Source organism: Camelus dromedarius, chromosome 22 (genome assembly GCF_036321535.1).
Source record: "Camelus dromedarius isolate mCamDro1 chromosome 22, mCamDro1.pat, whole genome shotgun sequence".
NCBI classification, from domain to species: Eukaryota; Metazoa; Chordata; class Mammalia; order Artiodactyla; family Camelidae; genus Camelus; species Camelus dromedarius.
In genome coordinates, this window is record NC_087457.1 from 21,934,198 (window position 1) to 21,947,527 (window position 13,330).

General features: G+C 31.7%; 1 long non-coding RNA gene across 1 annotated transcript in view; it reads right to left on the reverse strand.

Annotated features, from left to right (window-relative positions):
- Nucleotides 1–732: 732 nt before the first annotated feature.
- LOC116149166 (uncharacterized) overlaps nt 733–13,330 on the reverse strand; it is an 81,159-nt gene continuing 68,561 nt past the window's right edge. Inside the window, exons 4-5 of the long non-coding RNA XR_004132798.2 lie at nt 12,532–12,592; nt 733–898 (exon numbers count right to left, since the gene is read on the reverse strand). This is a non-coding gene — a long non-coding RNA (uncharacterized LOC116149166). The remainder of the gene's footprint in view (nt 899–12,531; nt 12,593–13,330) is intronic.

The following is a 13,330-nucleotide window of genomic DNA, read 5'->3' on the forward strand; positions in this document are numbered from 1 at the left end:
CTTATAAATATTAATGAGATCATATAATATTTACCCTCCAAAATTAATTACCAGTGTTTTCTGAGAAACTTGAAGAAATGAAACAAAGTAAATATTATCATAGTAATTTTTTTTAATAGCATGAAACACATCTTTTCCTCCATAAATTTCAAGAAAATGGCTGTGGACTTTTGTCAAACATGGTTATTTCTATGAATGCCTTTAAGTAATCTATTTTGCACACATAAGCAGTAGACATTAAAGCAGAATACAAATTATTGTTTCTAGCTAGAGATGTTGAATACTTATTTCTTATAAAAATTTTATATTATTAAATCTGATTAATTTTTGTTTTTGTTACTCTTTAAACAGACATATAATTTAGTATCTGAGGAAAGCATATACCAACATAAACATGTATCTTGGCAAATTTTACCTATTTATTGCTATCACACATTTTATCAGACAATGCACATAGTGGTGTGCTTATAACTTCGAGTTTTAATGTCAAAACATAAACTCTTTTATTTATTTAATGTATGAGTATTATTTGTGGTATAATGTTTAAGACTTTGCTAAAACATCTTGGCAATATAATTTATTGAAACTGAGGATAAGGAAATAACTATTATCAACAGGTGGCACTTACCCTGAGCCATAGAGTTTACCTGTTTTGTGACTAGCCACCAGAAAACACAATTTAGCTTTGTTTTAAGGAAAGGTTAATTTAGTAGCAACTACACTTACCTTTCTCTGAGAAGCCCAGTGGTTGATACAATCCTACATCACGCTGTTCAGCAAATGAAAGCATCTTTTTTATATGATCACAGGGAATGAGGCTCCGCTTGTTCACCACGAGTCCAGGAATGCTGAAGTACTTTTCTGAATAGGCTTGGCAAGCGTGGATACCTGGGGAAAGCTAAAAAGAAAAATTCAAGTAAAAGAAGATGCAAAACCAAGTCTTTTCTGATGATTCAAAAACCTTTGTACCAGTTGAGAGTATAGGGTGAGAAATATTTATTCTTTGGGATTCATGAGGGCTGGCCTGAGCCAGAGCTATAGCAATAATGAAGCCATATGTCACCCAACACTTATACAAGCATGGTTTAATGCTATAATCTGGGAGAAAATTAGCAGACATAAGTTAAACTTTTTATATTTTTTTAAAAAGATGTATATTTCAAAGACTTTATAGCCTACTTATAAGCTTCATGTACTGCCATCCAGCCATCGTGAAGAAAAAAAGAAATCTTTCATGCAACATTTTACTCTTTCAAAGCACTGCAAGCATAAAATCCAAATAGCTTTACCAAACTCTAGGATATTTCTCTTCATTCTTTGTTGAAAAAAGAAATCAAGTTATAGGCAGTAGAGATAATCAACAAGGAATCATCTGTGAATTTAAATTTACTTAAATTTAAATTTATTATGCCACTTAAATCTCCCAGCCTGTGTTTAGCAACACACAAAACAACAATTTGCAATGGTTACTGAAATTTGCATTTTTATATTCGTTCATCAAAATTGAGGCTAAATTTTAAATAAAGTTTCAAAATCCTTCACTTTTAAAATAAGAGTCCATGGCTCCTGGAATTTTAATATTCTCTTAGGACCCATTCAGATAATTTCTGGAGGGGCTTCTAGAATGAAAAAGGAGGCTGGAAGAACTGCTGTTCCTGGTCGATAGTCACAGTAGGATTATGATCGCCCCTCAGTCCTTAGCTTGCTGATTTCCTCAGGTGAACTTCATAACTGTTTACATCTATCATAGGCTGAGGTAATTTTAAGCTATTATATCTTTTCCTCCAGTTTTTTTTTTTTGTTCAAAATAAGGAACTAAGAGACTGCTCAACTCTATGAGATACTTTGTAAGGACTCATACATAAGGTATTTATTTTCTGAGGGATATTTCTAGTCATGGGGAGGGAATGCCCTAAAACTAGGCACACATTTTTGTCCCCCAATTCTTGCGATTTGCTACACGTTTCCTGAATTTACCCAGTGCTTCTGCTTAAAATGTGTCCCCCCTCTTCAACCTACTCCCACACCTATAAAACCTACCTAACTCTGTATGTTTTACGGACATGTAGTTAGGTTTTGTAGGTTTGTAGACTTTAGATAAATGATACCATATTGTATGTATTCTTCTATCATACTGTGTTTTTGTGATTTAGCCATGCTAACTAGAGAAGGGTTGATACGTTAATTTTTATCATTGTATATTATTCTTTTAGATGCTTATAATTCAGGGTATTTACTTATTTTTTTCTAGTGATAGTCATTAGGATTATTTCTAGTTGTTTTTTTTTTTTTCTATTAAATACGAAGTTGCAATGCACATTCTTGATGATGTAATATGCTATACACGGCATCAGTTTCTCTAGGATTTTGTGGGTGCAAAGTATATATGTATTTTAACTCTACTGGAGACTGCCACACTGAATTTTTAAAGTACGTGCACAAAGTCCATAGCCATTAGTAGTATGTAATTGTTTCTTTTGGTCTACATCCTCATCACCATAGTTATCTTGGCAAACTCCATAAGCATCCCTGTTAGAATTTTAAAAAAGATCACTGAATATTTTAATCAATTACATAACAGATATACTCATGGCAGTGGGTCTTCCTGTTCAGGTATGTGATCTGTCTCTATTTATTTTGGTCTAATTTCTATAAGCATAGTTTCTATAAATGTCTCATCAAGATTTTTAGGTTGCTAGCATTGAGAAATGCAGTTGGCTTTGGTATATTAATTTTGAGCCACTTGGTGAATTGCCTGATGAATCATAATGATTTTTTTGCTAAATTCTTGTGGTATCCTATGTAGGAAATTATTTAATTTGTGACTAATATTAATTTAGTTTCTTTTCAAATATTTAAATATTTCCTTATATTTTAAAATCTGTTTTAGTCAACAAAATCTTGAACAATGGCCATTTTTTTCTCATTTACTATTTTTTTAAAAAAGCTTCAAATGTTTTGCCATTACTTTGATATCAGTAATAGATACCATTTAATGTGTTAGGGATCCATTCTATTTCTAGTTAGAAAGTATTTTAAAAATAAAGTGGAATATGTATATTCATTTATGACTGAAGCATTATGTTATACACCAAAATTGATATATTTGTAAACTGATTATACTTCAACATACAAACATACATACACACACACACACACACACACACACATACACAAAAATAAATAAATAAAATAAAGTGGTTTTGAAGTTTTTAAATGCTTCTAACGTGTGGTGTTCCTTCAATTTGCTAATGTGGGAAATTAGGTAAACAAAATCTCCTCCCAACTGAAGCAGTATTCTCTTTTGGAATAAACTCAAATGGGTATTTTTTGCATCCAAATGAATGAATGAGATTGATTATCTCATCTTCATCTGATTTTGATAACACAGTTGTATATCTTAGAAAACAAAATGATAGTGTTCTCTTTTTATTTTCTCTGGCAAAGTTTGTAAATAATATGAGTTATGTTTATAGAAATTACCCATTTATTGGTAGTTTGGTGAACTAAACTTTAAACTATCTAAAACTTATTTGTTGGATATTTTAAGATGTATTCAATTTCTTTAATTTGTTATAAATCTTTTCAAGCTACTTATGAGTCACTTTTGAAAGCTATGTTTTTCTTGGAATTGATTATTTTTTCTAAGTAAAATATTTTGACACAATAGTGTTCAAAATTTTCTATTTTCTTTATAATCTCTCCTCTGTCATTTTCCCTTTATTATTATTATTATTTGTTTCTTTTTTTCTTGATAATCTTTTATGAAAATAAATTTTATTTACTGTTCTCCATTGAACATCAACAGGGCCAATATGAAATAAGTCTTTGTTCATTAATTAATAAATCTTGAAATTGTAAACAGTTTTAATTATAAAATTTGATTCAAAATTATTAAATAGTAAAATTTTATAGACCATCCGGCATATAATAAATTTGATCATGTAGAGTCTTCCAAAGATAGTAAAGATGATTCAAAAAAAAAAAAAAGGTGAAGAAAGAAACTTTTTAAGTGAGATAATTATTAAAGATTAGAGAGAAGAAGACTTTTTAAATGATCATTTCCAGAGTTCATTCTGTTTTAGAATGACTCCCAGAGTAACTTGAATAAATTAAGGACAGAAGTTATAATTAACTATGGGTCACCCACATGTTTTATCTTAATTGAGCAGTCTGGATATAGACAATTAAATAATGGAAAGAGATTTATTAATTTGAGTGCTGTTAACAAAGTAGAAGTATTTTATTATTTTCCTATTATCACACATTTGCTCTCAAGGTAAACACAAACTGTTTATAGATCAAATTTTGCCATTTACCCCAACCTTCTGTGTCACTTTTCTATTTGTAAAAAGGGAAAAATAAGGGATAAAACTGACTTCTCCGGTTTTTGAGACTATCATTTAGCTCTAATGTATAGGTCTTATAGAATCCCCTGTATGTAATACATACAGAGTATGTGTCACTTATTATTACTAATATTGTTGGCAGAGATGTGATTTGTTGCAGTCAGTATGGCTCCTTCTGAATTATGGCAAAGCTGTGCTGACCTTTTTAAAAATTCCTAGTGATGAACAATGAGAAGAGAAAGTCTCAGGTTTCAGGGTCACATTCCAACATGATTGGTATGATGACAAGGAAAGACTTGGCCTGACTGTAACCAGGATGCACACGCTAGGTAGGTAATAGCCACCCTTCTCCTCTTCACATATGCACCTGCCACTACTGTCTGATTCATGTAACAACTTAAACTAAACCTTGATCACTATCCAAACTCTCATCACACAACTATTCCTACTGTGGGGAAGAAAACTGTAATACATTCCTAAAAGAAAACCCCCTGCATTATGTACCTGGAGTAGTGTATGGCGTTCATTGACTGAATAAATGAATTAAGACAGTAGAAATCAGACAAAACAGAAAACGTCTGTTAAGTGGTTTTAACAAATGCAGAAAGTTTGCAGAGGAAGGTCCACATTGTCAAATACTGTAGTAAAACTGGACAATATTATTTTGATTCTGACATTAATAGGAATTCCTATTTCTTTATTTATAATCTTCATGCATTTTTTTCTCCTTGCCTTATTTCACTGAATAGGATCTCTAATAAATGCCAGACAGAAACAGAGTAGGCATTTCTTCCCAATCTTGGGGAGATGTCAAGTGCTTTAGTGTTAGGTGCGATATTAGTTGGAGATTTTATTTTTATTGTTTTAATGGGAACTCTGTTAGGTTGATGGAGTTTCCCTCCCCTTAATTCCTAGTTTGGAGATTTTTTAAAATTCATGATTAGTTGTTGAGTATTTTAAAATGCTTTTTCTTTACCTATTGAGATAATCATACAGTTTTAAAATTTTTGTTAAAATGGCAAATTTCATGGATTAATTTTTGATTAAACTAACTTGTATTTGTGGGATAAAACACACATCACACGTGGCCATGTGTGGCATTTTTTAATATATTGTTGTATTTGATTTGCTAATGTTTTATTAATGGTATTAATGATTCTTGTTTCTGTTTTTAAGAAGGATATTAGGATGTAGTTTATTTTTCTTATAATTTTATTTTCTGGTTTTGGTTTCAGAATACTACTTGTCTAATGAGTTCCTAAGTATTTCCTCTTTCTCTATTTTTGGAAAGAGTTTGCACAGAATCAGCATTATCCCTTCCTTACATCTTTGGTGTCATTAGAAGAGAAGCTTTAGGCTTGAAGCTTCCTTTGTAGGACAGTTTTAAATTACTTACTCAAGTTCCTTAATTACACTTAAGTTTTTTTATTTCTTTGTTCATCAGTTTTATGACTCATGTATTTCAAAGAATTTGTCCATTTTATCTAATTTGCAGAATGACAGAGGCCCATTAACATCTTAAACTTGGAATATTACTGACTTCAAATTCTGTCTTATGATGGTGACACTCAGTGTAATCCCCGAATGACAGAATGATGTCTCTCTAGCATGTGACTTTCTGTAGCACTGTCATCCTTCCTGGCTGCCTGCATCTCCCTTCCTTATTCATCTTCTGCCTCTGTATCTTTTAAGATTATGCTCAAAATTTACCTTATTTTTAAAGATTCACTGACTCAGCTCACACTCAGTATTCCCAGTAATGGTGCCCCCACTCTTTAATGAATTACTTCTTCATTTTATTTTTTATTAAAAATAGTCAATGAATATTACATGCCAAGCACTGTGCTCAATGTTGAGTATACAGTGAGATATCAAGCAAATTAGGTCCCTGTCTTCTTAAAACTTTAGCATCCACTAAATAAGTTAGACAACAAGCAAGTAAACAGCAGATTTGCTGCAGAGAAAAAAACTGTACTGAGATTTTGAGATAAAAGTGCTACTGGATCTGAAAATGTCCAGATAAGTAAGTATTTCAGTGGAGGGATACTATGTTCAAAGAATGCAGTATATGGGAGGTGTGAAGGAAAAACAATGTGGGGAGGGTTTTAAAAGTAAAGTTGGAAATTCAAGCAGTTCTTAATACTCTTTTGACTCAGTTCTTAAGACCATTTGTTGCCTGAATTTCGGTTTTATCTATTGAAGAACTAGGAAATGGTGTATGAATAAGTATATGAATTTTTTTCATTTTCTACATAAAACAGAGAGGAGGAATGTTACATTAATAATGACAATGTAAACACAGAAGTACAACTATTCGGTGAACATCTATTTCAGCAGTCTAATTCATAAATACTTTCCCATTTTACTAAAGATATGCTGACACCACAACAGAAGAAAATCATTCTGAGAAAATGTTTATTTTATTGAACTACCTCATTTGGGTGATTTTATTTCTGTCCCATAGAGCTACTAGGCTTATGCATTCATTTGGATGTTTCTAAAGCCATTGTTTCAAATCTTTTAAAAATTATTTTGGAATGAAAAATTGAATGAGGAATTCATAAAGAAATTAAAAAACCCATGTATAAGGATTCATACACTTCAGATAGACATGTTAAATAATATAAGGCATGGAGATCATAAATAAATAAGGTAATTTATAAAGATCACTGTGGAATAATAAAACTGTATAGTCTTGAGTGATTTTGACATATTCTTTCTACATTTATCTTATTATATATGCACACTGCTCATTAAAGTAAAATCTTCACCAAATGACTAAATCAGTCTCTTATTGTCAAATATATGTGTTAGGGATATACATGTCTTTTTTATTATTATTATATTAATATTTTAGCTCAACTAAGGTGAATGTTTTCTAGTCAGTGACTACATTTTGCTCATTTCTGCGTACATCAAAATTTCTGAGATAACAATGTTATCCTCAAAGATCTCCAACAATCTTTTCTTAATTTAAATGAACTAAAATCTGAGATATTGCTACTTATCACCAATATTGACTTTTTTCATTTTGTTTTACCTTCCAGGTAAGCAGACAATTCTATTTCTGAGTTTTCATTCAGCTGGGACCATGTGACTGGTTCTACCTATTAGGTAGCAGGTGTTTGTTACATCTGCCACCTCTCGGCTTAAGCATCTAATTCCACAGCCTCTCTTCCTATTGTGTCATTTCATGCCAGAGCAGCAGAGGTGACATCTTCTTGATGGTAAAGCTACAAGATGACACAACTTCTGTTGGCCCAAGTCCCTAAAGTTCTGTGTGGAACAGAGCTCTGTACAAACTTTCATGTGGTAGACAGTAGAAATGCTAACTATGACCACTTCAGGAGTTCCAGATCAGCAATCTAGCAAGTTAGGGAATTTTTCTATAATAATTCCTTGAATTTAGTAAACTCACCAAGCATCAGATTCTCTTCTTGCTAGTGTCTCCTGGGAGAATTCATTATTCTTATTTTTTATGAGAAGATAATATATGTCCTTAATTAAGTGTACAAAATAACAACTTCCATAATAACTTTATGATTTACACCTTCATTGCTCTTTTTTTTTTGTTCTTAGATCTTTCATCTCAGATTTTTTCAATGTTCTGTACTATGTTCTCTTTCTCAGCTATTTCATTCCATTTACCTCCCTGTACTCAAATCTTTTTTTCTCCTCCTCTTGTTCCAACTTCACTAAATCTAATTAACTGATGTTCTTTATTCTTCTGGCCACGAAATAAATACATTCCTAAAAATCAATCTGCAGTCTGTTAATTGGTCCTATAATTTCTCCCATGGGGACAAGTTTTTCCTCACTATTCCAACTCTCATCTCATTAAGGAAGACTCCCAGTATATGTATTTGATACTGACCTATTTCCTCTAAGTCTTATATTTTCAGCTACCTGCTGGCATTTACTCTATTTTTAAAATACACCTTTTTTTCTAACTTCAGCCATAATGGAATTGTCACTCATCTTTGGCTGAGTCCCGTATTGGATTCCCGATATATCATCACTCTCTAAGGCCTATTTAAACACATCTTTCAATTATTTAAAAAAAAAATCAAACTCTACTTCTAATTCTTACATCTATTTCTTCTTTTGTGCATTATAAACACCATAATCCATGTGTTCATAAATTGATACCTTGACTGACAAGCCAAAAATGAAGCACTTTCTTCATGTTAGGCCTCCAAGTTAATCCGCCCAACACACTAATGCCAGGGTAGTCTTCCTAAAATATCATGTGAGCAGACCATTCTTCTTTCAACATTTCTTAGTTGCTCCCTAATGATAACAGGGTACTGTTCATATTCTTTATACAGTAGCATTTTCAAGATTAGAAGTCAAAACCTAGTCTATAATCTTTCATTCTTGCTGTCTTATCTCCTTTGAAACAAAATATCTGATCTAAACAGCACATGTGTCACTGTATTGTATCCATGCACTGGTCTCGTTATGTTCCCGTTTTTCATGTTTTTCCCCAAAATTCAGATGTTATCCATTCTCAGAATGTATCTCAAGGACTCCCTGAAACAGGAGGACTCTTTGTTCTAGGATAGGATGGACTTAGGGAAAAATAAAAAACCAAAAAACTCATTTACTTGCTGTGCCTTTTTTCTAGGTTTTTAGACTTGGGTATACCTTTGTCTCCCTCATTATAAGCTCACTGAGAAGAGAAAGTGAGGCTTAAGCACACTGCTATCTCTTAGAGCAGTGTCCAACAGAAATACAATGTGAGCCACATTTATAATTTAAAATTTTCTAGATGCCACATTAAAAAATAATAAGAAACTCTAACTCCATTATTACTAATAATTGATTATTTAAATTTTCTGATAGTTTTTACACTCATTTTACATTGAAAATTAAAATATTTTGCGTAATAAATCATTATGAAATGTTTAAAATCATTATTTTAAAATGGTTCAACTCACCATAAATTTTGGTACGTACTTGTCTAACTAGGTTATAAATAAACTTCTTTCTCTTGGAATTTCAAGTGTAGCTTATTCATATGCAAGTGCAAAATGTTTAAAAATGTCTACATCATAGGATAAATTTTTTTAGGTCACAAACTGATAACTTTTCTTCATAAATATGCAAGTGTTTTGAGACAAAAGATACCCAAAGTATTAATTATACAGTATCTCCCCTATTACAAATGACTCTTCCCAAGAAAAGTACTTGCAATTTTTCAAATTTGAATCAATTGATTTTTGATAACATAAAAAATGTTTTATATTCTAAGCATTCTTTGGTGGCTTAATTGTAAGTCTTACTTTTTGTAAACTATATATATATATATATATGCCTTTTTTCATAATTTTCTAACAAAATTGCTTTAACTGAAATAATTATTTTACTATCTATCTAAAATATTCTCATTTTTCTTTTGTTTGGTTTTTCAAAAATCCAAGACATCCATTCTACAGCTGGTCAAAGTTACCAAATCAGAACCTGTTAAATCATTAAAAAATTATTTGTTGGACATTTAGTTCCTATTTTGGATGGTAATGTCATCAGTTCTTTTTTCGACAATAGAGAGAATACTTTTTATCATATCCACTATCTATTTGCTAAAAATGTCTCTTAAAATTATTCACTTTAATGTTTTTTATTTTTTTCAAAACAAACATTTTATTTTGCCCTTCTAGAGCAATTTGCAATTGCCATTCATTGTGAACTTTATGACAGCAAACTAGTTTCTGCATCTCCACTTGATTGTACACCAGCAGTATGCCTCCACTTTAAATTTTTAAATTTGTCCATATTTATTAAACTAGAAAAATACTTTAATTATAATTAAAATAACACATATTTCAATTTAATTACCATTACAATTTACCTAAGTATGACTAACTCATGGTACAATATTCAAATGAACACACAGAATTTAATTGCTGTGTAGAAAAAAAATGCATTGAAAATGAATCAATCCATTGATATAATAAGTTGAGTTCATTTGTAATGAGTTAATGCGTAATAATAGAAATGAGTACTACAATATAATAATAGCTGTCATGATGCAATGGTTAAAGTGAAAAAGTATTTCTACAAACACTAAAGCTGTGTTTAATAAAAAAACATGCTGCTTTGATTTTTAATTAATTTGATTTTAAATTAATGTAAAAAAATTTTAAGGTTTAAAATTCAGTTCTTTGATTACATTAGCTATACTTCAAGTGCTCAACAGCCACTTGGAGCTCTGGTGGCTACCATACTGGACACAGTCTTAGAGCTGCTAACAAAGTGATTTTCATGAGTAGTATTTGATTAATTGCATTTAAGGGGACTAACTATAGAAAAAAAAATGGAGATGTCCAAAGGTTGATGATTTAAAGACATGGTTTCTGTAGCAGCATGTACATTTGCTACTGGATATTAAGTATTTGAGCAGAATAGTGGGTAAATTTAAAAGATTTTTTTGTTTTGTTTTGCTTTTAAGTGCCTGCTTTAAGCTCTGTTTTCCAGCCAAAAATAATAATTGAAAGACATTCTAAATAAATGAGTCTGTAACAGATGCTGTGAGCCAAACACTGTGTTAAAAGTCATATATTTTATGTCTTGTAATCATCTAATTTGGACAACGGATCTATGTAAAGTTCTTCTCTTTCTTTGTAATGTTTCTCCATAGCATTTCTAGTCAAATGGTGGCATGGAAATACATACATCTGGTTTCTATTTACAACTCTGTCATGAACCACTTGTATTAGTTTGGAGGAATCATTTGAAATTGATTCTCACTGTGTTGACTGTCACTACTGTGACACAAAACCAAAAATTAGTTATATATGGCAAGATAGTGCCTTCCCTTCTGTATCATAAACAAGTGGTCACTTCTGAACAAGGATAAAAAAACACACAGGAAACAAAATTGACTGGGCTGTACTAACACATAGCTAAATTTTGACCTCTGCTCTATAAAGTAAACCTGAAAAAAAGGTCACATGGGATCTCTGAAGGCATGTTCCTTAAATAAGGTGAAATACATTGTTTTCTGTTGTTCTCTACAGTATCACCTGAATTTGTATGCCAATAATTTAAAAAGAAGAGGAAGTTTTAAAAACAGCAATAATTAATCCAAAACCAGATAAGACCATCCAGGTGCCAAACTACACTTCTGCAATACTAATACACAAGGACACAGCGACAATTACGTGAATGTCGCTAGTTACACATTATCTATCAAATTCCCTACCAATGTTCTTCTAAGGCTTTGTGGTCAGGAGTTTGAAACTGTGGTTGCTCATAGACTGTGATCCTGGTTCCAACTCTATCACCTAACATCACATTCCACCATTTTACACAAGAGTTTGTGATTGCAAAAGCTTTGATTAGCGAATGAAGGCCTTACTCTCTTTTCAGAGGGAAAAAATGACATCACATTTCAACTTACAAAACAGTTTTGCAATTCTTATAGAGGAAATCATGGGTTTTAGTGGCAAGAGCACTGCTGGGAATTAGAAAGCTTTGCTTCTGGTCCTGGCCTCATTGATGACATGCTGTTTGGCATTAACATCAAACGTCCCACTGCCTCAACTTGCTCATGTGTGTAATGAGTTCTTCTGTTACACCACTGGCGTTTACTTTACAGGGGTGATATGAGAATTAATTGGGGGGAGTCTTTAATTGGCTTAGTGCTGCTCTAAGAACTATATTTAAAAATAAAGAAACCAAAGTTATTTAGTAGTTAAAGTGCTTCCTAAATATCTTCAGATGTAATACTTTTGATTTAATGGTCTCCAAAAGGAGCAATGAAAATTCAACCCCTCTCCTCTTGGAGTCCAGGAATAACCATGTAGCTCCAGCATTAATATAGTGATATGTTTTCCACAGGCAAACTACTATTCAGCTTACTTCTCCTACAGCGACACAGGATGAAAGGTACGCATCTGTTCTTCTACAGTGAAATGAAAGTATCCCTATTAACCAAGCAAATGACTAGATGAGAATTGTTCTCAAGGGATAAAAAACAACACCTTGCTTTGCTGGAAGTCCTAGTGCAGATGGTGAAAACTCTGTAGTGCTTGAAATTCTCTGTTTAAACATGACATGTTAGGAGTGCATGCTTTTTGAAAACAATACAAACACAGATTAGAATGATAATTTTAGTGTAATATACAAGCCTTTGATTTATTTGGTATCAATGTTATAATCAAAAGTATTCAGCACTCACCATCAGTCATCTCTGTCTGGTATGGTCTCCCCAGTCATCTCTTGTTTAAATGGAACACATCCTGCAGTAGTAGAATCATTAGGAAGCCATTATTTCCAGAGATATTGTATGTTCAAAATTGTTTCTCTGTAGGCTTTTGATTTAAAAGAAAAGGCAGCTAATTATAAAATCCTTGGCTCATAACTTTTTTCCTTGAGTATCATTAAGTACAGTTCCATGTTTATTAATGGTGAATATTAGTTTCCAAAAATCTGATGGGAATCTCATTTTGTTTATATGTGGTATGAACCTGGGTATAAAAATATGTAGGCAGCTGGAGCCAATTTTCTAATTATTTTTTCAAAAAATGTGCTCAGTTGAATGTTTTTTGAATTTCTGTGTGTCTGAAAAAAAGTATTCTAGTGTCATGATATGGCCAAGTGTTTAAGATTCATTCTAAGGGACATTTTGATATTTCTAAGCATTTCTGGAAAATAAATACAAAAACTTCTAGAGTCTAATGGCATTTGGAAAATTTGTTACAAGGGAAAAGAGACCAAGTTATAAGTCTGACCTATCAAGGAGCTGTTTACTGTTAGAGATAAAAGAAAATTAACAGCATAGTGTGATATTTATTCCAAATAACTGTTGTTTTTTTCTAAATAGGTTATCCCAGAAATTAAAACATGAATACTTATCAAAGGCATATGCTAATCAAAAACTTTATCCTTCTTGATAGTACAAGGACTATTAAATATTTTAATTAACTCTTTTTTTCTTACTATAGCACATGCCATCATTGTTCTGCTCATATCACCAG